This window comes from Bos taurus, chromosome 15 (assembly GCF_002263795.3).
Source record: "Bos taurus isolate L1 Dominette 01449 registration number 42190680 breed Hereford chromosome 15, ARS-UCD2.0, whole genome shotgun sequence".
NCBI classification, from domain to species: Eukaryota; Metazoa; Chordata; class Mammalia; order Artiodactyla; family Bovidae; genus Bos; species Bos taurus.
The window spans coordinates 31,957,652-31,978,185 of record NC_037342.1 but is presented as its reverse complement, the minus strand read 5'-3'; the positions used below and the strand labels follow the sequence as shown (position 1 = coordinate 31,978,185).

The window sequence follows — 20,534 nt, the reverse complement described above, 5'->3', positions numbered from 1 at the left end:
AATATAATACTCCAATGAATAGTAATAAATGTTATTTATACAGGTATACTAATGTAAGTATTGAATATGGATTTAACAAAAATTGAGATTAACAGTAAAGAAAGAGATGAAAAAAGAGAGGTATAAGAGCAAGAAATCCTCATTTCCTGAAATATAAAAATGAATAGATATTACCTAAAATTGTTGAACAAGACATATTAATATAAGCAAGTTATTTACAAGTACAGAAATAAATACCAGAAGAAATAGCTTAAACATTGAAAGTCAGCGCATCTGAGGAGTGGGGCTATTGACAAGAGATATGCAGGCAGGATTTGATTTAGGTCATACCTGAATGGCCTAGTGGTTTTTCCCTACTTTCTGTAATTTAAGCCTGAATTTTGCAATCAGGATCTCACAATCTGAGCCACTGTCAGCTCCTGGTCTTGTTTTTGCTGACTGTATAGAGTTTCTCCATCTTTTGTTGCAAAGAACATAATCAATCTGATTTCAGTATTGACCATCTGGTGATGTCCATATGTAGAGTCTTCTCTTGTGTTGTTGGAAGAAGGTGTTTGCTATGACCAGTGTGTTCTCTTGACAAAACTCTGTTAGCCTTTGCCCTGCTTCATTTTGTAAGCCAAGGCCAAATTTGCCTGTCATTCCAGGTATCTCTTGACCTCCAACTTTTGCATTCCAATCCCCTATAACGAAAAGGACATCTTTTTTTTGTTGTTGTTGTTGTTAGTTCTAGAAGTTCTTGTAGGTCTTTATAAAATGGGTCAGCTTCAGCTTCTTCATCATCAGTGTTTGGGGCATAGACTTGGATAACTGTGATGTTGAATGGTTTGCCTTGGAAAAGAACCAAGATTATTCTGTCATTTTTGAAACTGCACCCAATTTCAGACTCTTTTGTTAATTATGAGGGCTACTCCATTTCTTCTAAAGGATTCTTGCCCACAGTTCAGTTCAGTTCAGTCGCTCAGTCATGTCTGACTCTTTGCAACCCCCTGGACTGCAGCACACCAGGCCTCTCTATCCATCCCCAACTCCTGCAGCATGCTCAAACTCATGTCCATCGAGGCAGTGACGCCATCCAACTGTCTTAGCCTCTGTTATCCCCTTCTCCTCCTGCCTTCAATCTTTCCCAGAATCAGAGTCTTTTCTAACGAGTCAGATCTTCGCATCAGGTGGCCAAAGTATTGGAGTTTCAGCTTCAGCAGCAGTCCCTCCAATGAATATTCAGGACTGATTTCCTTTAGGATGGACTGGTTGGATGTCCTTGCAGTCCAAGGGACTCTCAAGAGTCTTCTCCAACACCACAATTCAGAAGCATCAATTCTTCAGCACTCAGCTTTCTTTGTAGTCCAACTCTCACATCCATACATGACTTCTGGAAAAACTATAGCTTTGACTAGACTACACAGTAGTAGATATAATGGTAATCTGTGTTAAATTTGCCCATTCCCATCCATTTTAGTTCACTGATTCCTGGGATGTTGATGTTCTCTCTTGCCATCTCCTGCATGACCACATCCAATTTACCTTGATTCACAGATCTAATATTCCACGTTCCTGTGCATGCCAAGTTGCTTCAGTCATGTCCAGGTCTTTGTGACCTTATGGACTGTAGCCTTCCAGATTCCTCTGTCCATGGGATTCTCCAGGCAAGAATACTGCAGCAGGTTGCCATGCCCTCCTCCAGGGGATCTTTCCAACCCAGAGATCAACCGGAGTCTCTTATGCCTCCTGCATTAGCAGGTGGTTTCTTTACCACTAGTGCCACCTGGGAAGCAATGCTGTCCTTTATAGTGTTGGCCTTTACTTTTACCACCAGACGCATCCACAGCTGAGCATCCTTTCTGCTCTGGCCCAGACACTTCATCCTTACTGGAGCTATTACTAATTTTCCTCCAGCCTTCCCCAGTAGCATTGCGGACACTTCCTGACCTGGGGGACTCATCTTCCGGTGTCATATTTTTTTGCCTTTTCATACTCTCTCTGGGGTTCTCCAGACAAGAATACTGAAATGGGTTGCCATTTCCTTCTCCAGTGACCCATGTTTGGTCAGAACTCTTCACTATTACCTGCCCGTCTTCTGTGGCCATGCAGGGCATGGCTCACAGCTCCATTGAGTTATCCAAGCCCCTTCATCATGACAAGGCCATTCAGGAGGTGACAAATAGATTCAAGGGATTATATCTGGTAGACAGAGTGCTTGAAGAACTATGGACAGAAGTTCATAACGTTGTATAAGAGGCAGTGACCAAAACCATCCCAAAGAAAAAGAAATGCAAGAAGATAAAGTGATTGTCTGAGGAGAATTTACAAATAGCTGAGAAGAGAAGAGAAATAAAAGGCAAGGGAGAAAGAAGAAGATATACCCAACTGAATGCAGAGTTCCAAAGAACAGCAAAGAGAGATAAGAAGGCCTTCTTAGATGAACAATGCAAAGAAATAGAGGAAAACAATAGAATAGGAAAGGTTACAGATCTCGTCAAGAAAATTGGAGATATCAAGGAAACACTTCATGCAAGGTGGGTGTGATGAAGGATAGAAATGGCAAGGATCTAACAGAAGCAGAAGAGATTAAGAAGAGGTGGCAAGAATACACAGAAGAACTGTACAAAAAGATCTTAATGACCCAGGTAACTATGATTGTATGGTCACTCACTCACCTAGAGCTGAATATCCTGGAGTGTGAAGTCAAGTGGACCTTAGGAAGCATTACTACAAACAGAGATAGTGGAGGTGATGGAATTCCAGCTGAGCTATTTAAAATCCTAAAAAATGATGATGTTAAAGTGCTGCAGCAAATTTGGAAAACTCAGCAGTTGGCCATAGGACTGGTAAAGGTGTTTTCATTCCAATCAAAAGAAAAGCAAGGCCAAAGAGTATTCAAACTATCACACAATTGCACTCATTTCACATGCTAACAAGGTAATGCTCATAATTCTTCAAGCTAGGCTTCAACAGTACAGGAACTGAGAACTTCCAGATGTACAAGCTGGATTTAGAAAAGGTAGAGGAACCAGAGATCAAATTGTCAACATCCGTTGGATCATAGAGAAAGCAAGGGAATTTCAGAAAAACATCTACTTCTGCTTCATTGACTATGCTAAAGCCTTTGACTGTGTGGGTCACAACAAACTGTGGAAGATTCTTAAAGAGATGAACTACCAGACCACCTTACCTGTCTCCTGAGAAAATGGTATTCAGGTCAAGAAGGAACAGTTAGAACCAGACATGGAACAATGGACTGGTTCAACACTGGGAAAGGAGTATGTCAAGGCTTTATATTGTCACCCTGATTATTTAACTTTTATGCAGAGTATATCATGTGGAATGCCATGCTAGATGAATCCCAAGGTAGCATCACAATTCCCAAGAGAAATATCAATAACTACAGATATGCAGAAGATACCACTCTAGTGGTAGAAAGGAAAGAGGAGTTAAAGAGCTCCTTGATGAAAGTGAAAGAGGAGAATGAAAAAGCTGGCTTAAAACTCAATATTCAAAAAAATAAGATCATGGTATCTGGTCCATTACTTCACAGCAAATAGAAAGGGAAAAAGTGGAAGCAGTAACAGATTTTATGTTCTTGGCCATGAAAATCACTGTGGATGGTGACTGCAGCCACTAAATTAAATGACACTCTTTGGAAGGAAAGCTACGACAAACCTAGACAGCATATTAAAAACAGAGATATCACTTTGCCAAGAAAGATCCATATAGTCAAAGCTAAGTTTTTTCCAGCAGTCATGTACAGATGTGAGTGTTGGACCATAAAGAAGACTGAGTGCCAAAGAATTGATATTTTCGAATGGTGGTGCTGGAGAAGACTCTTGAGAGTCTCTTGGACAGCAAGGAGATCAAACCAGTTAGTCCTACAGGAAATCAACCTTCAATATTGTTGAGTCAGGACTGTTGCTGAAGCTGAAGCTCCAATACATTGGCCATCTGATGCGAAGAACCAACTTGTAGGAAAAGACCCTGATGCTAGGATAGATAAAAAGCAAAAGAAAAGGGGGCGACACAGGACAACGAGATGGAAAGGTAGCATCGCCGACTCAACGGAATGAATTTGAGCAAACTCTGGGAGATTCTGAAGGACAGAATGGCCTGGCAGGCTACAGTCCATGAGGTTGCAAAGAGTTGGACAAAACTTTGCAACTGAACAACAATGAAAGCAAGAAAAACCAAGTTTTCTTCTGTCTCTTCAGTGCCACTTGACTTTTTTTCTATTTTACTGTGTACATTTATTACTGTGTTAAAAATAAACGTAATTTAAAAAATAAACTCAGTTTAATTTGAGCTGTTCAGTAAGCTGAAGTTTAGGAATCTTTTTGTGTGTCATTTCTTCACAGTTTAGACCAGGAAAGGCAAAGATGCCTTTTTCTACACAATAAAACACTGCATCTGGTATGGAGTTATCTCTTGTGTCAGGGAGTTAAATTTAATCACCCTTTTGCTGTCCTCTTGTTATGAAGTGACAAAATTAATGCAATTTATTCAGTATTATATTCTATTATTAATGTGTCACTCAGAGTAAGGCTCTAATTTTGTGAAATAATTTTTGTTCTGGGTTTAAAAATCATCACTTCTGTCAGTTTGCTTGCAAAAAAACCCCCAGAAATTTGAATGAGACATAGTTCAGATCCAATTCCCTGAATTATTTTAATTCAGGGAGAAAATTTTTTCTTGGTGAGAAAATTTGTTACTTTTCCCCTAAAAACGTGACAGAAACCTTAGTGGATACCTAGTCTAGACTCTTAAGAAATATAAACACAGGCAGTGAGGAAGGTCAGAATTATGCGAGTATTGTGACGATGCTAAAGTAACCGGTTCTTTTAATGACACAGTTTTCTAACTAACCAGTCCTATTTCTGTGCTTTGTATTTTGGCTCAGGTGGAAAGAGAACCTGGATCCTGTCCTTTGTTGTGCTCCACATGCCATGGGTGTCCAGTCAACTTTCATTATTTAGCAAATATTTACTTGGCTTCTCTAGTACGTGAAGACGGTGGATTGAGTAAGCAGCCTGGTTCTCCCTTTTGAGAAAGAGAACACAGGGGTTTAATAAGACCTTTACTCTTCTGCTGCCCTTTGCAGGGTGGACAAATACTCCATGTGCCTGGGCAGAGACTGAGTGTTCATAGCAATTCATACCTGCCCATCAGCCCCTGGAGGGAGGACAGCAATTCTTTAGAAAAACAATGGACTGTTGTCCCCTGGATGAACTCCCTTTTGTTCAAAGCGTGGTTGCAGCCGCTTGTGGGGGAGGCGTGGGGTTTTGCACAAAGTACCAGACACGTGGAGGTAAGCGTGTGCCCTGGGGTCTTTGTAGTTCGGTATGTTGCTGCTGCTGCTAAGTTGCTTCAGTTGCGTCCGACTCTGTGCAACCCCATAGACAGCAGCCCACCAGGCTCCCCTGCCCCAGGGATTCTCCAGTTCTGTATGTGTGCCTGCCAATGGGCCAAGGCCAACTACCTGATGTAAACCCTCTCCCAGGCATTTTGGTTTGCAGAAGCAAAAGGGGGTAAAAATGATTACACAGACAATAATGCCTTGCCTACTGTGAAGAATTGCAAGGAACTCCTGTTCAGATCTCTGTCCCTCTGCATTTTGACTGTGTGACTGGGGAAACATCTTGGGAAGAGCACAGGCAAACCTGGGTTCAGACCCCAGTTCACACCTTATCCCAGATGACACTGCACAGGTCACTTACTGACTGTGAGCTGCAGGTTCTCCTACTTTGAGACATAACGTGTTGTGTAGAAAGCTCCTGAAACACAGCAGGTATCCAATTAAAATTATTAAAGCTATTAAAGTTATGTTTGTGGAACACCAGCAGGATTCAATATAAAACTTGCAGGCTGGAAAAGTGTCATCAAGACACTTGACATATTTTTTTTCTGAAGAGATGATCATTTTCCCAACTCTTGTGAGCTCTGGCTCCTGACTATATGCAGATGCAGTGCAGATTTCTGGCAGAGACCTCTGTGTAGTCATTGTCAATAAGAGATCATGTCCCATTTTAGCATCCTTCCCCAGACTTCTATCAACTAAACAAATGGATACCCCCATGAGCTGGAAACCAAGAGGGAGTCAATCCTCTTTCTGCCTGGGAAGTACTTTTTGATTGTCACTAATTGGTATTTATCCCAAGCCATCTTACAGCATCTTTCAGTCTGCATCTTTTGCACAGGCTGAAACTCATCCTTACCATAGGAGAGAGTAACTATACCCAGGAAGCAGGAAGAAGGCTGAGGGCCCTCCAGGCAGGAAGAGAGATGCAAACTGGTTCTAAAGGTGGAAAGGGCTAGAGGACAAAGGAAGTTGCTGTTCAACTGGTTTACTGAATGGAAACTTCTCTGAACTTTCCTAAGAATTCTGCATGGAAAGAGAAAGAAAGCAGACAGTTTCTTCAGAGCCTATCCATAAAGGGAAACTTGAAAAATATCTAAGTTTATCGACATTGTGGCTTGGACTTCCCTGGTGGCTCAGACGGTAAAGCGTCTGTCTACAATGTGGGAGACCTGGGTTCGATCCCCGGGTCGGGAAGTTCCCTGGAGAAGGAAATGGCAACCCACTCCAGTACTCTTGCCTAGAAAATCCCATGGACAGAGGAGCCTGGTGTCCATGGGGTCGCAAAGAGTCGGACACGACTGAGGGACTTCACTTTCACTTTCCCGTTGTGGCTACGTCAAGGCTGACCAAATGCCTCTATTTCTAAGAACCCATGATATCCCAATGTTATGCGCTCGTATGCAACAGGGATATTCATTCCTTGCAGCCCCAGCTCAGAGTGTGCTAATACGGTGGCCATCAACTCTTGTGGCACTCTGGTGTTCTTGAGCGTCCCGGGGAATTGTGGGTTGGCAGGTGAGCACAGACAGGGCCAGCATCCCGCTCATGCCCTGATAAAGGGTTTCTAGGTTGAGATTCTGGGGTTCACAGCTCCTAGACACACACAGGACTCTCATGCATTTCCTTGGGATCCATTTCCCCTGGCACTCTGGGGGCAATGAGCCAACCTGATCCAACTCTCAGGAGTAGACGCCCCCAGACTCAGAGCCCCTTTCCTTATTTCCTCTTCAACTCCACCCCCACCCCCATTTTCTTTTTTGGCCTCACTCTCAAAAACCCCTATTCTTCTAATTCATTTTGTTTTTTAAACCATAAAAGGGCTTAACAGTTCCTCTAAAGAGCCTGATGGTTGATAATGGACTGGAAAATTTGTCCAACCCTTTATGGGACAACCTAAAACTTGTTTGCCCTCATGTAGGGGCAGAGGGAACTCAATTCCTAGAAACAGATGTTGATTTTTTCCCAGAATAAAACAATGTTTCCCGTCCTTTCTGATGAATCATCATCTATCAGAGATGGACAAAGGGACTCTTTGCTAGAGTTAACAAGGCATAAACAAAATAGAAAGCCCCAGTAAAATAAGTTCTTAATGGTCTAGCCTGCAAGCTAAGTTGTGAGTTACCTTGTACACATTTATGTAAATGTCCCCTGGCCCCTGTGAGAAGAGGAGCAAGGTATGTATCCTTCTCACCTTTTTTTCTGCCCCGTGTCACTTGGCATGTCACTTGTGCCTTACAGCAGCAAATAAAGGGTCCTCTCATATCTTTATTGCTGCTCCTTCAACTCTTTCTTATATGATCTGAACTCAAGTGCCTCCACCATTTCGTTACCGTTTCTGACATACTGTTTTGTATCTACAGCCCTCTACAAGTGAGGCCCTTGGAAGAAAATTAAGCATTTCAGCTGTGCTCTGTCCTGTCCAGAGCATGGACAAGGCCATAACATTAAAACCTCTGCAGAGATTAATACCAATCTGTTCATCTCTATCCTTACAATCACTCAAGCAGTTATACCACCTAATTATGGCTTTAATCCATATTTCTCCAGCTTGAGTATATTGAAATCATAGGAGATTTTGATAAATGTTGCTAAAGTACCAAAATACTGAAAATTATAGCCCCTTGGTCTTTTAGAATCATGTATTATCAGGTATGAGTCTATCTGCAAGAGTTAAATAAAACAGGAATTTATTTTGCTCTTATGTAAAAGTTCAAGTTGGTATACTAGCTTTGCTCCAAGGGATCGTCAGGGATATAGGCTCTTGTTGCTCACCCACATTTACATACTGACCTCATCTGCCTGGTCCAAAAGGACCCACCCATCCCCATTTTAGCAAATAACATGCATCTCTGTTTGGGGGTATGACTCAGAAAAGGTGTACTTTGCTTTTGCTCACAGCCATTGGGCACAACTTGGTCACATGTTCTAAACCTAGCTGCAAGTGAGGCTAGGAAATTTATTTTTTTTAAGGTAAGTTGAATAAAGTCCGTTACTCTCAAGATGCCCATGTCCTAATCCATGGGACCTGTGAATATGTTACCTTATGTAGCAAAAGGACTTTGTAGATATGATTAAGTTAAGGAAGGTGAGATGTGAAGATTATTACTGATTATACAGGTAAGTCCAATGTATTAAAAAGCAGTCTTTAAAAATTTTTTTTAAATTTTATATTGGACTGTAGTTGACTTTGAAAAAAAAATGGCAACTCAATCCAGTATTCTTGCCTGGGAAATCCCATGGACAGAGGAGCCTAGTTGGCTACAGTCCATAGGGTCACAAAGAGTAGGACATGACTTAGTGACTAAACCATCACCACATACTTGACTTACAATGTTGTTTTAGTTTCAGGTGTGCAGCAAGTGATACAGTTATACATATACATATATCTATTCTTTTCCAGATTTTTTTCCCATACAGGTTACTACAGAGTACTGAGTAGAGTTTCCTGTGCTATACAGTAGGTCCTTATTGTTTATCTGTCTTAAGTGCATGCATGTGTGCTAAGTCACTTCAGGTGTGTCCAACTCTTTTCGACCCCATAGACTGTAGCCTGCCAGGCTCCTCTGCCCGTGGAGTTCTCCAGGCAAGAATACTGGGGTGCGTTGCCATGCTCTCCTCCAGGGAATCTTCCAGACCCAGGGATCGAATCCACATCTCTTATGTCTTCTGCATTGAAAGGCAGGTTCTTCACCACTAGCACCATCTGGGAAGCCCCTATCTTAAGTATAGCAGTGTGTGTATATCAATCCTAATTTCCCCAAAAGGTCCTTTTAAGAGAGATGCAGGCAAGTCAGAAGGCAGAGGATGAAAGCAGAGGTCACTGATTGGGAGAAAGAGAGATTTAAAGATGTTATGCTGGTAGTTTTGAAGATGAAGGAAGGGGCCACAAGCCCAAGAATGCAGGCAGCCTGTAGAAGCTAGAAAAGGCATGAAAGAGAAAGTGTTAGTTGCTCAGCCGTGTCTTTGCTACCCCAGGGACTGTAGCCTGCAAGGCTCTTTGTCCATGGAATTCTCCAGACAAAGTACAGTAACGGGTTGCCATTCCCTTCTGCAGCAGATCTTTCCAACCCAGGGATCAAATCCAGGTTTTCTGCATTGCAGGCAGATTCTTTACCATCTGAGCCACTAGGGAAGCGGAAAAGGCATAGCAATAGATTATCTCCTAAAACTTCCAGAAGAAATGCAGCTCCACTGATCCATTTAAACTTCTGGCCTCCAGAATAGAATAAGTTTGTGTTGATTTAGACCACTAAATTTGTGACAGTTTGTTATCGTGGCAACAAGAAACTAACATAGTATCTATTTGCTCTGCTGAAATTGTTACTTTGGAAAAAGGAAAGACTGGATATTGGGACATAACTAGAAGTCTCTACAGCAACTTTTTTCAGGGGGCTGGGGTGGGGGGACAATCTTAATCCTAGTCCTAAAATTCACTTCTTTCTCTTCCAGTAGTCCACAAACATTCTTTTGACAATCCCATTGTTTACCTTGCTTGGGCTCACTGTTAAACTCAGAGGCTGTATGTAGTTCTAGGAATCCTTTCCGTTTCTGAAAATAATTTCGTCTTTCAGTCCTCTTTTATTGTCCCTGATGCATCAGAGATAACCAACTAGAGTTTAACTACTTACCTGTTCTTTTGGTGTAAGTTGCAGGAGCTCAAGATCTGAAGTCAATTAAACCATTAGTGTGCTCATGCACCTTGGAGCACTTATCCCCACCTAGGAATGGTCATTCACCCTTTCAGTAGGGGGATCATCTTGTTGAGACAGAATTCAGAAACAACATAGGTGCTGAGCAGTTCTGCTTGCTTTATGTCATCTCCCAGCAGTATACCTTCAGCATTCTGCAACAAACTTTGAAGTTCTGGCTTAAATTGCCTGTGGTGATGTTACATCACCTCCACAGGTTTATGAAGGCCTGAGCCATTGCTGCTCTGTATTGCCCAACTGAAAAAATGCAAAGGATTCAGATTTCTCCAATGGCTGTCTTAGCAATTGCTTGACTGCTTTTCAAGAGAGATCAAGTGCTCATGTTTCCGGGCCTCCAGCCCTGTTAGGCCTCCGCTCCCTATTCCAGCAATAGTTCCAGGATTGCTAAAACTGATGCACTGCTTACCTTGGCTCACCCAAGATCTGCTGTTTCTTCTAAGAGCCATTTGCTCTCAGAGAAACAACCTATGGGATGACAGCCAGGATAATAGGGGAATCAAATAATTCTAAGGCTTAAGGTTTCCAACAGATGAGCACATCTCTGTTTTTTCTCCTCACCTGCTCCGTATTCTCTTTGCCAACCCTCCCTCTGCCCCAGATTCATTGGCAGTCAAGGCAGGAGCCAACTGCCTACCGAGTGTCCTCATTAAAATGCACCACTCTTGCTAATTAGGAGCCAAGGTTCTCCCACGGTGGGCTTGGCCTGAGTATTGCCATTATCTTCATAAATAGACTCTTTACTTTGCAAATGGTGCTGTCATAGCCAGGCATTCCCGACCTGGCAAATGCTCTGTGCATTCTTAAGTGGAGCAGGGAATGTGTTAGCAAGAGAAGGCAGAGGCATTCACGCTGAAACAGGGACTCTGTCCTGACTTCACCCTGCTGTCTGGGCAGCAGGCAGCCAACACAAGGGCTGAATCTGTGTAGACAACCACGGTGTGCAGGAACCATATGGCCCAGATTTTCTGGGCGATCTTATTTCTCATCATTTTAACCTTTATAGTAAAGGCAACTTTTTAAATGCATAAATATATATATTTTAAGTTATCCAATGGCTTTACCTTTTAAAAGACCATTCCTATCAATACATTCACAAATGGGGGAGGGGTAAATCAGAATGACTTCTTGGTCTCCCCAAAATGCCTTATGCAATCTTCTGAGAATGTGTTTACTTATTTATTTTCTTTCACCTTTACAATCTCTCTCTGGGAGGACTTCCCTGGTGGTCCAGTGGTTAAGAATATGCCTTCCGAAGCAGGGGACGTGGGTTCGATCCCTGGTCAGGGAACTAGATCCCACATGCCACAATTAAAGATCCCCCATGACTCAATGAAGACTGAAGATCCTGTATGCTGCAATTAAGACCTGGCACAGCCAAGTAAATAAATAAAAATAAATATTTTTTAAAGAAGAATTTCAGTTTAAAAATATAAAATGACGATTTTGCAGCCTATCTGAGGCTTCCCTGTCATTTCTAGTGCTAGTTCTTTTGCGAGGCCTGTCTTGACTCCCTCAGTGAAATGTGACTTCTCCTTTTTTCTGTAGCATCAGCATATTTGTTTCTCTCCCTTTTGTGCCATCTATTTCTGAAATGCCAACACTGTGCCAGGTCTCATCTTGAGCACTTTATACCTGACACCTCTAATCCTTACAATGAACTTGCATTATGAACCAATTATGTGTTATACCTATTTTTTTGTATGAGAAAACCGAGGCTCACTGACATCAAGAAACTTGTCCAGGGATAGCCCTTAGCAAGGAGCAGAGCAAGGCATGAAGCTGAGTCGCAGTTCATAGTGACCTAGGTTGCAGACTCTGAAATGAAAGATTCTGTGTCTATCATATCAGCATTATCTTTCTGCCTGAGGCACTTAAGAGTAATGAATTGAGGAAACATAGTCCTTGATTATAACCTAATTAGGGAGATAAAAACATGTCTTCAAGAAAAATAGCTATATTAATAGTTGTTGTTTAGTTGTTAAGCCCGACTTTTTGTGACTGGATGGACTGTAGCTCACCAGGCTCCTCTGTCCATGAGATTTCCCAGGCAAGAATACTGGAGTGGGTTGCCATTTCCTTCTCCAAAGTATCTTCCTGACCCAGGGATTGAACCCATGTCTCCTGCAATGGCAGGAGCCACCTGGGAATCCCCTATTATTAAGAAGATAGTCTAAAATGCAGCTGGTACAAGCATTATACGTTCTGCAGGTGAACTTACATTCTGCAAAGTTTATTATTAAACGGTTTGTGTGATTGATTCAGTTATAGGGCAAGTTGTTAGCCTTCCTCCTGATACCACAGTATTGTGTTAATTTCAGGTGGGAAGCATAATGATTCAATATTTTACAGATTATATTCATTATAGGTTATTACAAGATAATGGGTATAATTCCCTGTGTGTGTGAACCACCTCAACATCTTGTTAGAATGAAGATTCTGATGCACGTCGGGGATGGGACCTAAATCCGCATTTAAAACAAGCTCCCAGGTGATGTTACAGCTGCTGGTCTGCTGGTCACACTTTGAATATCAAGACTGTAAGAGATTCTAATAAGAAACTATAATCAGAAGACCATGGGAAAAAAAAGAAGAAGTGGTAGGAGGGACCTGGGGGATGGTGGTGGAGATTAGAAACCAGGAAGGATTAGAAATGGGAGAAAAGTGCAGGGAACATTTCACTGCTGGTTGGTGTCTCTCACACACAGGTCCCCATGCTTTTCCCTGGGTTGAACTCTGCCTGCAAATTTCAGAGACACACTTTTGTTTATCCTTTAAAATAGCTCAGAGGTCACTTCCAGAAAACTCTGCTGAGTGTCCAGGCTGAGCTAGTGCTCCTCCCACGTAAGTTCATAATGGTCAGCGCACACCTCCTCCTGTCTATCTGCTTCCCCACCTGCTGTCAATCCCTGGAAGTCAAGGAGTGTGTATTAAAGATCTGACACATGGTGGATGATGGATGCTCTCTAATAAGGGAGTTTATGAATGGAGACCTAGGGGTGGGTAGTGAGAAGGCAGTAGTATAGCACTAGAGAGAGGAAAGAAACAAAGCTAGGGCAGGGAAGGAGTTCTGTTTCCGTCATCTGTCACCACAATAAGATTATGTAAGAAACAATCCCCAAACCCAGTAACTTACACTATGAGAAACAGTAAGGAGCTTCCTTAAAAAGCTAAACTTAAAGTTACCATGTGATACAGCAGTCCCCTCCTGGGCCATATATCCAGAAAAAGCAAGAACTCTAATTTGAAATGATAACACACACACCCCGGTGTTCATTCCAGTACTATTTACAGCATCCAAGGCATGGAAACAAACTAAGTGTCCATCAACAGATGAATGGGTCGAGAAGATGTGGTACATGGATACAGTGGAATATTACTCAGCCACGAAAAAGGTAAAAGAATGCCATTGGCAGAAATATGAGTGGACCTACAGACTATCATCCTAAGTGAAGTAAATCAGACAGAGAAAGACAAATATCATGAGGTGTCACTTATATGTGGAGTCTAAAAAATAGTACAAATAAACTTATTTACAAAAGAGAAATAGACTCACAGACAGAATACAAACATGGTTACCAAAAGGGAAAGGAGAGGGGGATAAATTAGGAGTTTGTGATTAGCAAGCTTGGGATTACATGCTATTAACATGCAAAATAGATAAACAACAAGGATTTACTGTATAGCACAGGAAACTATATTCAATATCTTGTAATAAGTAATAAAAAATACATATAAAGCCATCTGGCCCCTATAAGAGAAAAGAATCTGAAAGAATATGCATTATTTTTCAGATTGTTTCATATATTCAGTTATATATATCTAACTGGATGGATATGTATCTGGCTGGATGGCATCACCGAAGCAATGAACATGAACTTGGGCAAACTTTGGGAGATGATGAGGGACAAGGAGGCTTGGCGTGCTGCAGTCCATGCGGTTGCAAAGAGTCACACATGACTGGATGACTGAACAACATAACATAACTGAATATATATATAAAACTGAATAACTTTGCTGTACACCTGAAATGAACAACACATTGTAAATTAACTATAGTTTAGTTAAAAAAAAAAAAAAACCCAGTGGGTTAAAACAATAAGCCTCTATTTAAGTCATGAGTGAACAAGTCAGCTGGACTATTCTGATCCCAAAGAGGTGCTCAAGCGTCAGCGCTCAGCCGACAGGCAGACTGTCTCCCACAGTGGGGACCTCAGCCCAGGTCCATGTGGCCTCATCACAGCAGTTAACCCATATTTGGGCTCAAGTCCAAGGCAAGGTTCCAAGAGAGGAAAAGAAGTGTGCAAGGCCTCTTGATTTTTTAGGCCTGGACATGGGGTATGACTACTTTTGCTTCATTTTATTGGCCAAAGCCAGTCAAAAGGCCAGTTCTGAGTCGAGAAGTTGGGCAGTAGACTCTACCTCTCGATAAGACGAGCTGCAAGTCAAAGAGTAAGGGTGTGACAACATGAAGAGGAGTAATTGGGGGTCATTTGGGGGATCAACCGTCATCATTTTAAATTGACTCACACGCTTTGACTATTTGTAAGAATATGCAGATTCCAGGGCACCCTAGCAGTGGGTCTTGACCTTCACACTGTCACCATCAGGAGATAGCAGGGTTGAAAACGTAGCCAGTCTCCATTATTTGCACATCAGTCACTCAAGGCAAATGTTCTTTCCCAGAATGGATTCTTAACTGCTTCCTCCTACTGTCCAGCTGGTGTGTATGTTCACATAATTCAGATTTGGCCTAAAATTAGGGTGAGCAAAATACGATTAGAGAGGCAAATTTTTTTTGGAAAAAAAAAAGAAACCAAACTAAAACTAAATATAAATACTTCAATGTTTAGCTTCATTTGGATTACATGTATTCCCTCAATGCACAGTTGTTAGTGTACATATATATTTTAATTCGATGTTTTGACCAGGTAACCCATAAACTAAAGTATAAAAGGCTATAGGTGAATTCTCCCTCATACCTTATATACCCATGTGTGTTTGCACGTGGGTATTCACACACACACACCACCAAATAGTGTTTTTTCAGAAGCAAACAATGTTATTATTTAAAGATGTCCTTTCTGGAGTGCACATGTAATCAGATATAAACAAATGCATACAAATGTCATTTCCTTGATTCTGCATTTTGCTTTAATTTTTCAATTAACATCACATTTATAAACATTTTTGCCAAATCAGGACACACAAACTTTTCCTTTTTTAGGACTGCATCATTTTCCACTGTATCCTTTCTCATGTAATCAGCCCTTCATTGACAGGCATTTGATTTGTTTCCATTCTTTTTCTCTCACAGAATTAAATCTTGAGATGATTTGTGTTAGGACAGCAATGAATTCCAAAATTTGGCCTTATGAATGGATAGATGACAATGACTGCTCTCTTTCTCTGTTCTGATGGGAATCTTTGTCTTGGTTTGTAACCTTGCAACATTTGAAAACAAACAGAAAATCCCATAAAGATGCTGGTTTGGGCCTGTGCCCAGGATTTTTGGAACCTGATGTTCGAAGTGACCTCTAGAGGAAGGCATGGGGGATCGTGAGGAGAGAGTGAGTGAGCTGAATATGATTAAAAATACAGTCAGTTCTGTTGCATTTTTAAAGGGCTGTTGAGAACTGTTTAGGGGAAACGCCAGTTTGTTCAAGCGTCTCTTTGTGCTTAAGAGCTTTTCCACATTAGCCAGCTCTGCTTTCTCCAGTCAGCATTTTCTGTGCCAGAGGGTGAATTGGAGATGTGCAGAGCTGATGTCCTGAAAAAACTATGGTATGGCCTTGCGAGCTGGACTCTTATGGGTCCCTGAACAACTCAGAACAGTCCAAGTGCCACAGTCCCCATCTAAGATCAGCTCATCTCGCTGATTGATCCAGTCGTGACATACGCCCATTGTTTCCAAATGTCAGCCTGGTGCACCTGCTGCCTCAGAGTTACTCCAGATGTGTTGTGAAGAACAGATTCCTGGGCTCCAGCTCATCAGACCATGGAACCAGCCCCTCTGGAATCCCTAATAAGCTCCCTAGGTAACTCAGAAGCATCATCAGGCCTGGGAAGTCTACCAAGGCAACAGTGCAGATAAACATTTCTGCATTTAGAAACTAGGAAGCTCAGGCCTTGAAGACTCTATATGTGGGACACACCAAATGTTCTGTGCTCCATCAGCCTCATGCTTAGGCGTGGAAAAGGCTTACCGTTCCCTCTGGCTTCAAAGGGATCAAATGTGAAGTTCTGGCCCTACCTAGGTCCTCGTTAGTCATGACGAGGACCCTGAACGGGACTCTGAAATGGTGATTTGTGGGGAAACATGCTGTAAGGCACTGCTGACTCAAGTGCCAGCCCAATTCTCCCCACTTTGCCTTGTGTTAATAGACATGAGCCCTTCAGAGTAAGCAAGCAGTGGTCCCCTTGATGGAAAGGGGGTTAGATCAGGTGCTGGGGCCGGTCAGGCTGGCAATGAAGCTAATCTGAAGAAGCTAGATAAGGTTTGGCAGAGAGGTGGCCCTGCCCAAGGAAGAGCAGCTGCTTTGTCAAAGAAGAGACTTAGGACTTTGGGTAGTGGTGGAGGAGGGGAGGAAAGGAGACTTGGGTTCCCTCCCCCAACACATACTCACACTCCAGGGAGAACTGTCTGGTCTTAAAGTTCAGAGTCTATTTAGGAAGCTCTGGGACTTCTGTGGGGGTCAAGTGGTTAAGACTTTGCCTTCTAATGCAGGGGTCTTCCGGAGAAGGCGATGGCACCCCACTCCAGTACTCTTGCCTGGAAAATCCCATGGATGGAGGAGCCTGGTAAGGCTGCAGTCCATGGGGTCGAGAAGAGTCGGGCACGACTGAGCGATTTCACTTTCACTTTTCACTTTCCTGCATTGGAGAAGGAAATGGCAACCCACTCCTGTGTTCTTGCCTGGAGAACCCCAGGGACGGCAGAGCCTGGTGGGCTGCCGTCTATGGGGTCGCACAGAGTTGGTCACGACTGAAGTGACTTAGCAGCAGCAGCAGCAGCAGCAGCAGCAGGGGTCTTCCCAGGTGGTGCTAGTGGTAAAGAATCTGCCTGACAATGCAGGAGACATAAGAGCTGCGGGTTCAGTCCCTGGAATGGGAAGATCCCATGGAGGAGGGTATGGCAACCCACTCTGGTATTCATGCCTGGAGAAGCCCACGGACAGAGGAGCCTGGTGGGATACAGTCCATAAAGTCACAAAGAGTTGGACACAACTGAAGCAACTTAGCACACACACACACACAGGGGTGGCAGGTGTGATCCCTGCTTTGGGAGCTAAGATCCCCCATGCCTTGTGACCAAAAAACCAAAACATAAAACAGAAGCAATATTGCAACAAATAAAGACTTTAAAAATGGTCCACATAAAAAAGTCTTTTAAAAAAGGAAAAGAGAAGCTCTGCTTTTCTAGACGGAGATAGGCCATACGTGTGTCCAGCCTTGAAAGGGAAACGTTCTCTTAGGGGGTGAGCTGTCAGGGATGGCCATTCTCCCTTACTTGAGTCTTCATGTAGGTGAGACAGACCTTCCCACTTCTGCTTGAATGCACTAAGGGTTTAATTTCCGAGCTCCAACCAGGACTCTGGAGAAGCAGGCATTAATACTTTGCTATTTCAGGATGGAGCTGTGCAAACAAAGCTTCTAACAGTCAAAAGCAGTTTCTCAAAGTTTTATTTGTGCTCTGCTTATAGTTGCTTCTCAATAAATATCTGGCAAATTAATGACAGCAGATCAAGTAAAGTAAGTGATACCTAGATATAGAAATATACCCCCTCCTATGATGAAGACATGGTAATGTTCTTATATTTTTCAATATCCTGAATCCACAATGATTTGCAGTAATCCTTGGTGCTTTGAAAATATTCCACTTCTGTGAAGGAAAAAATGGATAAAGGATTCATATGAAAATGTCTTCATGGATTAAGGAATTTTAGGTAAGTACTTCAGAGAGACTAAGAGAACATATTCTAAACCCTGTTTCTCTGAGCATCAAACTCTGGTTAAGCCCAAAGCAACTAGGATTGCCTTGACTCTACAGTGCCTTATAGTTCATATCTAGGGCTTAGGTATGGAGAAGGCAATGGCACCCCACTCCAGTACTCTTGCCTGGAAAATCCCATGGACAGAGGAGTCTGGTAGGCTGCAGTCCATGGGGTCGCTAAGAGTCAGACACTACTGAGCGACTTCACTTTCACTTTTCACTTTCATGCATTGGAGAAGGAAATGGCAACCCACTCCAGTATTCTTGCCTGGAGAATCCCAGGGATGGAGGAGCCTGGTGGGCTGCAGTCTATGGGGTCACACAGAGTCGGACACGACTGACGCAGCGGCAGCAGCAAGGCTTAGGTAACTGACAGTAACAATTTGGACTAATGACAAATTTTTGTCTTACTGAGTTGGATATGAAAGGGGATTTGGGGAGATGTGGAAAAGGGGAAAAGGAGGAAAAAGACAAAGGCATTCCAAAGAGAAAAGGCTGTATACACAGGGAGAGCATGGGAGGGAGGAATGGAGTAATTAACACAAGAAATGGGGCTTCAAGGGGCTGAGGTTGTGGGGATGGGCAGATAAAGACAAAGAGAGTTATCAGTGTAACTGATCTTTTTAAGGAAACAACTTTTGGTTTCTCTCTATTGGTTTTTTGTTTTCAATGTAATTGATTTCTGCTCTTATCTTTATTAGTTCCTGTTGTGGCCTTTCTCTTAAGTTGCTCCCAGGATTTTTTCTCTTGTTTCAGCAATTGTGATGCATCTTGGTATGGATGACTTCGGATTTTTACTTTTGTGAGTTTGCTGAACTGCTTGATTTTATACATTAATGTTGTTTTGTTGTTTAGTCTCTAAGTTGTGTCCGACTCTTTGTGACCCCATGGGCAGAGGAGCCTGGTGGGCTCCTCTATCCATGGGATTTCCCAGGCAAGAATACTGGAGTGGGTTGCCATTTCCTTCTCCAGGAGATCTTCCCAATCCAGGGATTGAATCCAGTCTCAAGCATTGGCAGGTGGATTCTTTACCACTGAGCCACCAGAAAAGCCCCTATACATTTATTTGCTGTTCAGTCAGTAAGTCGTGTCCGACTCTTTGTGAAACTATGAACTGCAGCATGCCAGGCTTCCCTGCCCTTTATTATCTCCCGGAGTTTACTCAGACTCATGTCCATTGAGTTGGTGATGCCATCCAACCATCTCATCCTTCTCCTCCTGCCTTCAATCTTTCCCAGCATCAGGGTCTTTTCCAATGAGTTGGCTTTTTGCATTATTGGCCAAAGTATTGGAGCTTCAGCTTCAGCATCAATCCTTCCAGTGAATATTCAGGGTTGATTTCCTTTAGGATTGACTGGTTTGATCTCCTTGCTGTCTAAGGAACTCTCAAGAGTTTTCTGCAGCACCACAGTTCGAAAGCACCACAATTAATATCTTTCACCAAATTAGGAAATTTTGGGCCATTATTTCCTCAAATGACTTTTGCGCACTGCATTCTTTCTAGGACTCCAGTGACATCAGTAGTAGACCTAAAAATGTCCAGTGACATTTGGCAATGTCCCATATGTCCCTGAGGAACTGCTGTTCTGTTTACTTTTTCCAATTTTTTTCTTTACTGTTATTGAGATTGGGTGATTTCTACTATTTTCCAGTTCATTGATTCTTCCCTCTAACATCTCCATTCTTCTATTTTAAAATATAATAAATAAAATGTACCCCATCCATGCATTAAAAAAAATTAGTTATTATATTATCTAGTTCTAAAATTACCATTTGGTTCTTTATTTAATATCTTCTATTTCTTTATTGAGACTTTCTCTGTTTCCGTTTGGTTCAAGAATATTCAACCTTCTTGGAGGATTTTTTATAATAGTTGCTTTAAGTCTTTGATTATTCCAACATCTGTATCATCTTACTGTTGACATGTTGATTACCTTTTTTGTGTGCAATTTGAGATTTTTCTGATTCATTGTATGCCAAGTAATTTTAGATTATTCTGGACATTTTCAATATTCTTCTATGAGATCCTGGGTCTTATTTATATCCTGTGAAGAGTATTGATACTTCTGTTTTAGTAGTGACCAACTTGGCTGGGCTCAGGACACAGGTTCCAACTATATACTTCTGTGTGTGTGGTTCCAATGTCAGTTCCATTTTCAAAGCCTTTGCCGTGTTACTCAGATTACTCAGTGTCCTCCTGTGGTCAGTCTGGGATGGGGGCAGTGGTCTCTCCCATAGTTCAGTTTTCAAAGTCTTTAGTATGTTGCTTAGGGTCATATTCATGCATGTCAACCTTATGGATGAGCTCAGGAATTCATCAACAATGTCCCTAGGTCCTCCTTCTCCATAATCTCCTCAGTACTTTCTGGGGCTCCCCTTCTCATTCCTTTAGTCAGAAAATTGGGGCTTTAATTTCCTTGGTCTGCTATGTACTTTCACAAGGGCACCTAAATCTGGGTCCAGGCAGCAGGAGAACAAGAGAGATAGT

At 42.3% G+C, this 20,534-nt stretch overlaps 1 long non-coding RNA gene across 2 annotated transcripts in view; it reads right to left on the bottom strand.

The window, feature by feature from the left end:
* Positions 1-14,110: 14,110 nt before the first annotated feature.
* Positions 14,111-20,534, bottom strand: part of LOC132342321 (uncharacterized) — a 68,947-nt gene continuing 62,523 nt past the window's right edge. For both annotated transcript variants that reach the window (XR_009490652.1, XR_009490653.1), the window contains one exon: positions 14,111-14,806. This is a non-coding gene — a long non-coding RNA (uncharacterized lncRNA). The remainder of the gene's footprint in view (positions 14,807-20,534) is intronic.